Below are 12,836 nucleotides of genomic sequence, written 5' to 3' on the forward strand. Positions count from 1 at the left end.
GTTGTTCAAAAACATGAAGGGCCTGAAAAGGTGTGAAAAATATGAAGACTTTCAAAAGGTATCAAAAATATCAGGAACATGAAACGGTCTGAAAAATAGGAGGAGCATGAATCGGTGTTGAAAAACATGAAGAGCCAGAAAAGGTGTGAAAAATATGAATAGCTTCAAAAGGTGTCAAATATATGAGGGGCATGAAACGGTCTGAAAAATGGGAGGAGAATGAAACGTTGATGAAAAATATGAAGAGCCTGAAGAGGTGTGAAAAATATGAAGAGCTACAAAACGTGTCAAAAATATGAGGAGCATGAAAATGTCTGAAAAATAGGAGGAGCATGAAACGGTGTTGAAAAATATGAAGAGCCTGAAAATGTGTGAAAAATGTGAAGAGCTTCAAAAGATGTCACAAATAGGACGAGCATGAAACTGTGTTCAAAAACATGAAGAACCTGAACAGGTGTGAAAAATATGAAGAGTTTCAAAATGTGACAAATGTAGGAGGAGCATGAAACAGTGTTCAAAAACATGAAGAGTCTGAACAGGTGTGAAAAATATGAAAGCTTCAAAAGGTGCCAAAAATATGAGGAGCATGAACGGACTGAAAAATAGGAGGATCATGAAGCGGTGTTTAAAAACATGAAGAGCCTGAAAAGGTGTGTAAAATATTAAGAGCTTCAATAGGTTGAAAAATATGAAGAGCTTCAAAAGATGTGAAAAACATGAAGAGCTTCAAAAGGTGTCACAAATGAGAGGAGCATGAAACTGTCTGAAAAATAGGAGGAGTATGAAGCGGTGTTGAAAAAGGGAAGAGCCTGAAAAGGTGTGAAAAATATGAAGACTTTCAAAAGGTGTCAAAAATATGAGGAGCATGAAACGGTCTGAAAATTAAGAGGAGCATGAAGCGGTGTTGAAAAACATTAAGAGCCTGAAAAGGTGTGAAAAACATGAAGAGCTTTAAAAGGTGTCAAAAATATGAGGAACATGAAACGGTCTGAAAAATAGGAGGAGCATGAAACGGTGTTGAAAAATATGAAGAGCCAGAAAAGGTGTGAAAACTATGAAGAGCTTCAAAAGGTGTGAAAAATATGAAGAGTTTCAAAAGGTGTGAAAAATATGAAGAGCTTCAAAAGGTGTCAAAAATTAGAGGAGCAAGAAACGGTCTGAAAAATAGGAGGATCATGAAGTGGTGTTGAAAAACATGAAGAGCCTGAAAAAGTGTGAAATATATGAAAATCTCCAAAAGGTGTCAGAAACATGAGGAGCATGAAACGGTCTGAAAAATAAGAGGAGCTTGAAACGATGTTGAAAAAAATGAAGAGCCTGAAAAGGTGTGAAAAATATGAAGAGCTTCAAAAGGTGTCAAAAATATCAGTAGCATGAATGGGTCTGAAAGATAGGAGGAGCATGCAATGGTATTGAAAAACATGAACAGCCTGAAAAGGTGTGAACAATATGAAGAGCTTCAAAAGGTGTCAAAAATATGAGGATCATGAAACGGTCTGAAATATAGGAGGAGTATGAAACGGTGTTGAAAAACATAAAGAGCATGAAAAGGTGTGAAAAATATGAAGAGCTTCAAAAGGTTTCAAAATTATTAGTCGCATGAAACAGGTAAAAAAAATAGGAGGAGCATGAGACGGTGTTGAAAAACATGAAGATCCTGAAAATGTGTGAAATATATGAAGAGCTTCAAAAGGTTTCAAAAAAAGGAGGAGCATGAGACGGTGTTGAAAAACATGAAGAGCATGAAAAGGTGTGAAAAATATGAAGAGGTTCAAAAGTTATCAAAAATATGAGGAGCATGAAAGGGACTGAAAATAGGAGGAGCATGAAACTTTGTATGTATACATGAAGAGCATGAAAAGGTGTGAAAAATTTGAAGAGCTGCAAAAGGTGTCAAAAATATGAGGAGCATGTAACGGTGTTGAAAAACATGAAGAGCATTAAAAGTGTGAAAAATATGAAGAGTTTCAAAAGGTGTCAAAAATATGAGAAGCATGGAACGGTCTCAAAAATAGTAGGAGCATGAGATGGTGTTGAAAAACATGAAGAACCTGAAAAGGCTGGAAATATATGAAGAGCTTTCAAGGTGTCAAAAATATGAGGAGCATGAAACGGTCTGAAAAATAGGAGGAGCATGAAACGGTGTTGAAAAACATGAAGAGCATGATAAGTGTTAAAAATATAAAGAGCTTTAAAAGGTGCCAAAATTTGAGGAGCATGAAACGTTCTGAAAAATAGGAGGAGCATGAAACGGTCTGAAAAATAGGAGGAGCATGAAACCATGTTGAAAAACATGAAGAGCCTAAAAAGGTGTGAGAAATATGAATAGCTTCAAAAAGTGTCAAAAATATTAGGAGCATGAAACGGTCTGAAATACAGGAGGAGCATGAAGCGGTATTCAAATACATGAAGAGCATGAAAAGGTGTGCAAAATATTAAAGGCTTCAAAAGGAGTCAAATATACGAGGAACATGAAATGGTGTTAAAAAAACATGAAAACAATTAAAAGTGTGAAAAATATAAAGAGCTTCAAAAGCTGTCAAAATTATGAGGAGCAAGAAACGGTCTGAAAAAGAGAAGGAGCATGAAACGGTGTTGAAAAACATGAAGAGAATGAAAAGGTGTGAAAAATATGAAGAGCTTCAAAAGGTGTCAAAAATATGAGGAGCATGAAACGGTCTGAAAAACTGGAGGAGCATGAAAACGTGTTGAAAAATATGAACAGCATGAAAAGGTGTGAAAAATATGAAAAGCTTCAAAAGGTGTCAAAAAAAGAGGAGCATGAAACTGTCTGAAAAATAGGAACAGCATGAAACGGTGGTGAAAAACATGAAGAGCATGAAAAGGTGTGAAAAATATGAAGAGCTTCAAAAGGTGTCAAAAATATGAGGAGCATGCAACTGTCTGAAAAATAGGAGGAGCATTAAACAGTGTTTAAACATGAAGAGCCTGAAAAGGTGTGAAATATATCAAGAGTTCAAAAGGTGTCAAAAATATGAGGAGCATGAAACGGTGTTCAAAATCATGAAAAGCCTGAAAAGGTGAAAAATATGAAGAGCTTCAAAAGGTGTCAAATATATGAGGAGCATGAAACGGTGTTGAAAAACATGAGGAGCATTAAAAGTGTGAAAAATATAAACAGCTTCAAAAGCTGTCAAAAATATGAGGAGCAAGAAACGGTTTTGAAAAGGGGAGGAGCATGAAACGGTGTTGAAAAACATGAAGAGAATGAAAAGGTGTGAAAAATATGAAGAGCTTCAAAAGGTGTCAAAAATATGAGGAACATGAAACTGTCAGAAAAATATGAGGACCATGAAACGGTCTAAAAAATAGGACGAGCATGAAACAGTGTTGAAAAACATGAAGAGCTTCAAAAGGTGTCAAAAATATGAGGAGCCTGAAACCATCTGAAAAATAGGAGGAGCATGAAACGGTGTTGAAAATCATGAAGAGCCTGAAAAGGTGTGAACAATAAGAAGAGCTTCAGAAGGTGTCAATAATATGAGGAGCATGAAAGGGTCTGAAAAATAGGAGGAGCATGAAATGGGGTTGAACCCATGAATTGCTTGAAAAGGTCTGAAAAATATGAAGAGCTTCAAAAGATGTTAAAAATATGAGGAGCATGAAAGGGTTATAAACATTGGAGGAGCATGAAACGGTGTTGAAAAACATGAAGAGCTTCAAAAAGTGTGAAAAATATGAAGAGCTTCAAAAGGTGTCAAAAATATGAGGAGCATGCAACTGTCTGAAAAATAGGAGGAGCATTAAACAGTGTTTAAACATGAAGAGCCTGAAAAGGTGTGAAATATATCAAGAGTTCAAAAGGTGTCAAAAATATGAGGAGCATGAAACGGTGTTCAAAATCATGAAAAGCCTGAAAAGGTGAAAAATATGAAGAGCTTCAAAAGGTGTCAAATATATGAGGAGCATGAAACGGTGTTGAAAAACATGAGGAGCATTAAAAGTGTGAAAAATATAAACAGCTTCAAAAGCTGTCAAAAATATGAGGAGCAAGAAACGGTCTGAAAAATCGGAGGACCACGAAACGTTCTGAAAAATAGTAGGCCATTAAACGGTGTTGAAAAACATGAAGAGCATGAAAAGGTGTGAAAAACATGATGAGCGTCAAAAGGTGTCAAAAATATGATGAGCACGAAATGGCCTAAAAAATACGAGGAGCATGAAACGTTCTGAAAAGTAGGAAGAGCATGAAACGGTTTTGAAAAATATGAGGAGCGTCAAAAGGTGTGAAAAATATGAGGACCATGGAACGGTCTGAAAAATATGAGGAGCCTGAAACGATGTGAAAAAATAGGAGGAGCATGAAACGGTGTTGAAAAAACATGAAGAACTTCAAAAGGTGTCAAAAACATGAGGAGCATGAAACGGTCTGAAAAATACGAGGAGCATGAAGCCGGTGTTGAAAAGATTGAAGAGCTTGAAAAGGTGTGAAATATATGAAGAGCTTCAAAACGTGTCAATAATATGAGGAGCATGAAACGGTCTGAAAAGCAGGAGTTCCATGAAACGGTGTTCAAAAACATGAAGACGCTGAAAAGGTGTGAAATATATGAAGAGCTTCAAAAGGTGTCATTATATGAGGAGCATGAAACAGTCTGAAAAATAGGAGGAGCATGAAGCGGTGTTGAAAAACATGACGAGTCTGAAAAAGTGTGAAATATATGAAGAGCTTCAAAAGGTGTTAAAATTTGAGGAGCATGATACGGTCTGAAAGATAGGAGGAGCATGAAGCGGTGTTGAAAAACATGAAGAGCCTGAAAAGGTGTTAAAAATATTAGGAGTATGAAACGGTCTGAAAAATAGGTGGAGCATGAAGCGGTGTTGAAAAACATGACGAGACTGAAAAAGTGTGAAATATATGAAGAGCTTCAAAAGGTGTTAAAATTTGAGGAGCATGATACGGTCTGAAAGATAGGAGGAGCATGAAGCGGTGTTGAAAAACATGAAGAGCCTGAAAAGGTGTTAAAAATATTAGGAGCATGAAACGGTTTGAAAAATAGGTGGAGCATGAAGTGGTGTTGAAAAACTTGAAGAGCCTGAAAAGGTGTTAACAATATTAGGAGCCTGAAACGGTCTGAAAAATAGGAGGCGCATAAAGCGGTGTTGAAAAACTTGAAAAGCCTGAAAAGGTGTGAAAAACATGAAGAGCTTCAAGAAGTGTCAAAAATATGAGGAGCATGAAACGGTCTGAAAAATAGGAGGAGCATGAAACGGTGTTGAAAAACATGAAGAGCCTGAAAAGAGTGAAATATATGAAGAGCTTCAAAAGGTGTCAAAAATATGAGGAACATGAAACGGTCTGAAAAATAGGAGGGAGCATGAAGCGGGGTTGAAAAAACATGAAGAGCCTGAAAAGTTGTGTAATATATGAAGAGCTTCAAAAGATGTGAAAAATATGAGGAGAATGATACGGGCTGAAAAGAAGGAGGAGCATGAAGCGGTGTTGAAAAACATGAACAGCCTGAAAAGGTGTGAAAAACATGAAGAGCTTCAAAAGGTGTCAAAAATATGAGGAGCATGAAACGACCAGAAAAATAGGAGGAGCATGAAGCGGTGTTCAGAAATATGAAGCGCCTGAAAAGGTGGGAAAAATATGAGGAGCATGATACGGTCTGAAAAATAGGTGGAGCACGAAGCGGTGTTCACATGAAGAGCCTGAAAAGGTGTGAAAAATATGAAGAGCTTAAAAAAGTGTCAAAAATATGAGGAGCATGAAACGGTGTTGAAAAACATGAAGAGGCTGAAAAGAGTGAAATAAATGAAGAGCTTCAAAAGGTGTCAAAAATATGAGGAGCATGAAACGGTCTGAAAAATAGGTGGAGCATGAAGGGTGATGAAAAACATGAAGAGCCTGAAAAAGTGTGAAATACATGAAGAGCTTCAAAGGTGTTAAAATTTGAGGAGCATGATACGGTCTGAAAAATAGGAGGAGCATGAAGCGGTGTTGAAAAACATGAAGAGCCTGAAAAGGTGTGAAATATATGAAGAGCTTAAAAAGGCGTGAAATGTATAAGGAACCTGAAACGCTCTGAAAAACAGGAGGAGAATGAAGCGGTGTTGAAAAATATGAAGAGCCTGAAAAGTTGTGAAATATATGAAGAGCTTCAAAAGGAGTCAAAAATTTTAGGAGCATGAAACGGTCTGAAAAATTGGAGGAGCATGAAGCGGTGTTGAAAAATATGAAGAGCCTGAAAAGGTGTGAAATATATGAAGAGCTTAAAAAGGTGGGAAATATATGAGGAACCTGAAACGCTCTGAGAAACAGGAGGAGAATGAATCGGTGTTGAAAAATATGAAGAGCCTGAAAAGGTGTGAAATATATGACGAGCTTAAAAAGGCGTGAAATATATGAGGAACCTGAAACGCTCTGAGAAACAGTAGGAGAATAAAGCGGTGTTGAAGAATATGAAGAGCCTGAAAAGGTGTTAACAATATTAGGAGCCTGAAACGGTCTGAAAAATAGGAGGCACATGAAGCGGTGTTGAAAAACTTGAAAAGCCTGAAAAGGTGTGAAAAACATGAAGAGCTTCAAAAAGTTTCAAAAATATGAGGAGCATGAAACGGTCTGAAAAATAGGAGGAGCATCAAACGGTGTTGAAAAACATGAATAGCCTGAAAAGGTGTGAAAAATAAGAAGACCTTCAAATGGTATCAAAAATATGAGGAGCATGAAACGGCGTTCAAAAACATGAAGAGCCTGAAAATGTGTGAAAAATATGAAGAGCTTCAAAAGGTGTCAAAAATATGAGGAGCCTGAAACGGTCTGAAAAATAGTAGGATGATGAAGCTGTGTTGAAAAATATGAAGAGCCTGAAAAGGTGTGAAAAATATGAAGAGCTTCAAAAGGGGTCAAAAATATGAGGAGCCTGAAACGGTCTGAAAAATAGTAGGATGATGAAGCGGTGTTGAAAAACATCAAGAGTCTGAAAAGGTGTGAAAATTATGAAGAGCTTCAAAAGGTGTCAAAAATTTGAAGAGAATGAAACGGTCTGAAAAACAGGAGCAGCATGAAGCGATTTTGAAAAATATGAAGATCCTGAAAAGGTGTGAAAAATATGAAGAGCTTCAAAAGGTGCAAAAATATGAGGAGCATGAAACAGTCTGAAAAAATAGGAGGAGCATGAAGCAGTGTTGCAAACCTGAAGAGCCTGAAAATGTGTGAAATATATGAAGAGCTTCAAAAGGTGTCAAAAATATGAGGAGCATGAAATGGTCTGAAAAATAGAGGGAACATGAAGCGGAGTTGAAAAACCTGAAGAGACTGAAACGGTGTGAAATATATGAAGAGCTTCAAAAGGTGTCATTATATGAGGAGCATGAAACAGTCTGAAAAATAGGAGGAGCATGAAGCGGTGTTGAAAAACATGACGAGACTGAAAAAGTGTGAAATATATGAAGAGCTTCAAAAGGTGTTAAAATTTGAGGAGCATGATACGGTCTGAAAGATAGGAGGAGCATGAAGCGGTGTTGAAAAACATGAAGAGCCTGAAAAGGTGTGAAAAATATGAAGAGCTTCAAAAGGTGTCAAATATATGAAGAGCTTCAAAAGGTGTCAAAATAGAGATGAGCATGAAACGGTCTGAAAAACAGGAGGAGCAAGAAGTGGTGTCCAAAAAAATGAAGAGACTGAGAAAGTGTGAAAAATATCAACAGCTTCAAAAGGTGTCAAATATATGAGGAGCATGAAACGGTGTGAAAAATAGGAGGAGCATGAAACCGTTTTCAAAAACATTAAGAGCCTGCCAAAGTGTGAAAAATATGAAGAGCTTCAAAAGTTGTCAAACACATGAGGAGCATTATACGGTCTGAAAAATAGGAGGAGCATGAAGCAGTGTTCAGAAACATGAAGAGCCCGAAAAGGTGTGAAAAATATGAAGAGCTTCAAAAGGTGTAAAAAATATGAAGACCTTCAAAAGGTGTCAAAAATGAGATGAGCATTAAAGGTCTGAAAAATAGGAGGAGCATGAAGTGGTGTTGAAAACATGAAGAGCCTGAAAAAGTATGAAATATATGAAGAGCTTCAAAAGGTGTCAAAAATATGAGGAGCATGAAACGGTCTGAAAAAGAGGAGGAGCATGAAGCGGTGTTGAAAAACATGAAGAGCCTGAAAAAGTGTGAGAAATATGAAGAGCTTCAAAAGGTGTCAAAAATATGAAGAGCTTCAAAAGGTGTCAAAAATGAGATGAGCATGAAGCCGTCTGAAAAATATGTGGAGGATGAAGTCGTGTTGAAAAAGATGAAGAGCCTGAAAAGGTGTGAAATATCTGAAGAGCTTCAACAAGTGTCAAAAATATGAGGAGCATGAAACGGTCTGAAAAAGAGGAGGATCATGAAGCGGTGTTGAAAAACATGAACAGCCTGAAAAGGTGTGAAAAATATGAAGAGCCTCTAAAGGTGTCAAAAATATGAGGAGCATGAAACGATCTGAAAAGTAGGAGCAGCATGAAATGATGTTCAAAAACCTGAAGAGCCTGAAAAGGAGTTGAATAATATGAAGAGCTTCAAAAGGTGTGAAATACATGAGGAGCATGAAACGGTCTGAAAATAGGAGGAGCATGATGCGCTGTTCAAAAACATGTGGAGCCTGAAAAGGAGTGAAAAATATGAAGAGCTTCAAAAGGTGTCAAAAAAAAGAGGAGCATGAAACGACCTGAAAAATAGGAGGAGTATGAAGCATTGTTCAAAAACATGAAGAGCCTGAAAAGGTGTGAAATATATGAAGAGCTTCAAAAGGTGTCAAAAATATGAGGAGCATGTAACAGTCTGAAAAATAGGAGGAGAATGAAGCGGTGTTCAAAAACATGAAGTGCCTGAAAAGATGTGAAAAATATGAAGAGCTTCAAAAGTTGTCAAACATAAGAGGAGCTTGAAACGGTCTAAAAAACAGGAGGAGCATGAAGTGTTGTTGAAAAACATGAAGAGCCTGAAAAAGTGTGAAAAATATGAAGAGCTTCAAAAGGTGTCAAATATATGAAGAGCTTCAAAAGGTGTCAAAAATGAGATGAGCATGAAACGGTCTGAAAAATAGGAGGAGCAAGAAGTGGTGTTCAAAAAAATGAAGTGCCTGAGAAGGTGTGAAATATATCAAGAGCTTCAAAAGGTGTCAAAAATATGAGGAGCATGAAACGGTCTAAAAAATGGGAGGAGCATGAAGCGGTTTTAAAAAACATGCAGAGCCTGAAAAGGTGTGAAAAATATGAAGAACTAGAAAAGGTGTTAAATATATGAGGAACCTGAAACGGTCTGAAAAATAGGAGGAACATGAAGCGGTGTTCAAAAACATGAAGAGCCTGAAAAGGTGTGAAATATATGAAGAGCTTCAAAAGGTGTCAAAAATATGAGGAGTATGAAACGGTCTGAAAAAGAGGAGGATCATGAAGTGGTGTTGAAAAACATGAACAGCCTGAAATGCTGTGAAAAATATGAAGAGCTTCTAAAGGTGTCAAAAATATGAGGAGCATGAAATGATCTGAAAAGTAGGAGCAGCATGAAATGATGTTCAAAAACCTGAAGAGCCTGAAAAGGAGTTGAAAAATATGAAGAGCTTCAAAAGGTGTGAAATACATGACGAGCATGAAACGGTCTGAAAATAGGAGGAGCATGATGCGCTGTTCAAAAACATGTGGAGCCTGAAAAGGAGTGAAAAATATGAAGAGCTTCAAAAGGTGTCAAAAAAAAGAGGAGCATGAAACGACCTGAAAAATAGGAGGAGTATGAAGCGGTGTTCAAAAACATGAAGAGCCTGAAAAGGTGTGAAATATATGAAGAGCTTCAAAATGTGTCAAACATAAGAGGAGCTTGAAACGGTCTAAAAAATAGGAGGAGCATGAAGTGTTGTTGAAAAACATGAAGAGCATGAAAAAGTGTGAAAAATATGAAGAGGTTCAAAAGGTATGAAATATATGAGGATTATGAAACGGTCTTGAAAATAGGAGGAGCATGAAGCGGTGTTAAAAAACATGAAGAGGTTTAAAAGGTGTGAAATATATGCAGAGCTTCAAAAGGTGTGAAAAATATGAGGAGCATGAAACGGTCTGAAAAATAGGAGGAGCATGAAGCGGTGTTCAAAAACAAGAAGAGCCTGAAAATGTGTGAAAAATATGAAGAGCTTCAAAATGTGTCAAAAATAGGAAGAGCATGAAGCGGTGTTCAAAAACATGAAGAGCCTGAAAAGGCTTGAAAAATATGAAGAGCTTCAAAATGTGTCAAAAATGTGAGGAGCATGAAACGGTCTGAAAATTAGGAGCAGCAAGAAGCGGTATTGAAAAACCTGAAGAGCCTGAAAAAGTGTGGAAAATATGAAGAGCTTCAAAAGCTTGGAAAAATATTAAGAGTTTGACAAGATGTTAAAAATGAGATGAGCATGAAACGGTCTGAAAAATAGGGGGAGCATGAAGTTGTGTTGAAAAATATGAAGAGCCTGAAAATGTGTGAAATATTTGAAAAGCTTCAAAATGTGTCAGAAATGAGAGGAGCATGAAACGATCTGAAAAATAGGAGGAGCATGAATCGGTGTTGAAAAACATGAAGAGCCTGAAAAGAAGTGAAAAATATGAAGAGCTTCAAACGGTGTCAAAAATATGAGGAGCATGAAATGGTCTGAAATATAGGAGGAGCATGAAACGGTGTTCAAAAACATGAAGAGCCTGAAAAGTTGTGAAAAATATGAAGAGCTTCAAAAGGTGTGAAAAATATGAAGAACTTCAAAAGGTGTGAAAATTATGAGGAGCTTCAAAAGGTGTCAAAAATATGAGAAGCATGGAACGGTCTGAAAAATTGGGGGAGCATGAAACGGTGTTGAAAAACATGAAGAGCCTGAAAAGGTGTGAACATTATGAAGAGCTTCCAAAGTTGTGAAATACATGAGGAGCATGAAACGGTCTGAAAAATAGGAGGAGCATGAAGCGGTGTTGAAAAACATGAAGAGCCTCAAATGGTGTAAAATATGAAGAGCTTCAAAATGTGTTAAAACTATGAGGAGCATGAAACGGTTTGAAAAACAGGAGCAGCATGAAGTGGTGCTCAAAAACATGAAGAACCTAAAAAGGTGTGAAACATACGAAGAGCTTCAAAAGGTGTGAAATACATGAGGAGCATGAAACGGTCTGAAAATTAGGAACAGTTTGAAACTGTGTTCAAAAACATGAAGAGCCTGAAAAGGTGTGAATAATATGAAGAGCTTCAAAAGGTGTAAAAAGTATGAGGAGCTTCAAAAGGTGACAAAAATATTAGGAGCATGAAACGGTCTGAAAAAGAGGAGGAGCATAAAGCTGTGATGAAAAACATGAAGAGCGTGAAAACGTGTGAGAAATATGAAGAGCTTCAAAAGGTGTCAAAAATATGAGGAGCATGACACGGTCTGAAAAGGAGGAACAGGTTGAAACTGTGTTCAAAAACATGAAGAGCCTGAAAAGGTGTGAACAATGTGAAGAGCTTCAAAAGGTGTCAAAAATATGAGGAGCATGAAACGGTCTGAAAAATAGGACGAGCATGAAGTGGTGTTGAAAAACATGAAGAGGCTGAAAAGGTGTGAAAAATATGAAGAGCTTCAAAAGGTGTCAAAAATATGAGGAGCATGAAACGGTCTGAAAAATAGGAGGATCATGAATCGGTGTTCAAAAACATGAAGAGCCTGAAAAGGTGTGAAAAATATAAAGAGCTTCAAAGAGTGTCAAAAATATGAGGATCATGAAACGGTCTGAAAAATAGGAGGAGCATGAAGCAATGTTCAAAAACATGAAGAGCCTGAAATGGTGTGAGAAATATGAAGAGCTTCAAAAGGTGTGAAATACATGAGGAGGATGAAACGGGTTGAAAAATAGAAGCATGAAGTGGTGTGGAAAAAAATCAAGAGCCTGAAAAGGTGTGAAAAATATGAAGAGCTTCAAAAGGTGTGAAATACATGAGGAGCAAGAAACGGTCTGAAAAATAGGAGGAGGATGAAGCGGTGTTCAAAAATATGAAGAGCCTGAAAAGGTGTGAAAATTATGAAGAGCTTCAAAAGGTGTGAAAAATATGAGGAGCATGATACGGTCTGAAAAATAGGAGGAGCATGAAGCGGTGTTCAAAAACATGAGAGCCTGAAAAGTTGTGAAAAATATGAAAAGCCTCCAAAGGTGTCAAAAATTAGATGAGCATGAAACGGTCTGAAAAACAGGAGGAGCATGAAGCGGTGTTGAAAAAATGAAGAGCCTGAAAAGGTGTGAAAAATATGAAGAGCATCAAAAGCTGTCAAAAATATGAGGAGATTGAAACGGTCTGAAAAATAGGAGGAGCATGAAGCGGTGTTGCAAAACATCAGGAGCCTGAAAAGGTGTGAAAAATATGAAGAGCTTCAAAAGGTGTGAAAAATATGAAGAGCCTCAAAAGGTGTGAAATACATGAGGAGCATGAAACGGTCTGAAAAATAGAAGAAGCATGAAGTTGTATTGAGAAACTTGAAGAGCCTGAAAAGGTGTGAAAAATATGAAGAGCTTGAAAAGGTTTCAAAAATATGAGGAACATGAAACAATCTGAAAAATAGGAGGATCATGAAGCGGTGTTGAAAATCATGAAGAGCCTGAAAAGGTGTTAAAAATATGAAGAGTTTCAAAAGGTGTCAAAAATATGAGGAGCATGAAACTGTCTGAAAAACAGGAAGAGCATGAAACCGTGTTCAAAAACATGAAGAGCTTGAAAAGGTGTGAAAAATATGAAGAGCTTCAAAAGGTGTGAAATACATGAAGAGCATGAAACGGTCTGAAAAAAAGGAGGAGCATGAAGCGGTGTTGAAAAACATGAAGAGCCTAAAAAGGTGTGAAAAATATGAAGAGCTT

The sequence above is a fragment of the Dama dama genome, unplaced genomic scaffold, assembly GCF_033118175.1.
Source record: "Dama dama isolate Ldn47 unplaced genomic scaffold, ASM3311817v1 ptg000123l, whole genome shotgun sequence".
Taxonomy (NCBI): Eukaryota; Metazoa; Chordata; class Mammalia; order Artiodactyla; family Cervidae; genus Dama; species Dama dama.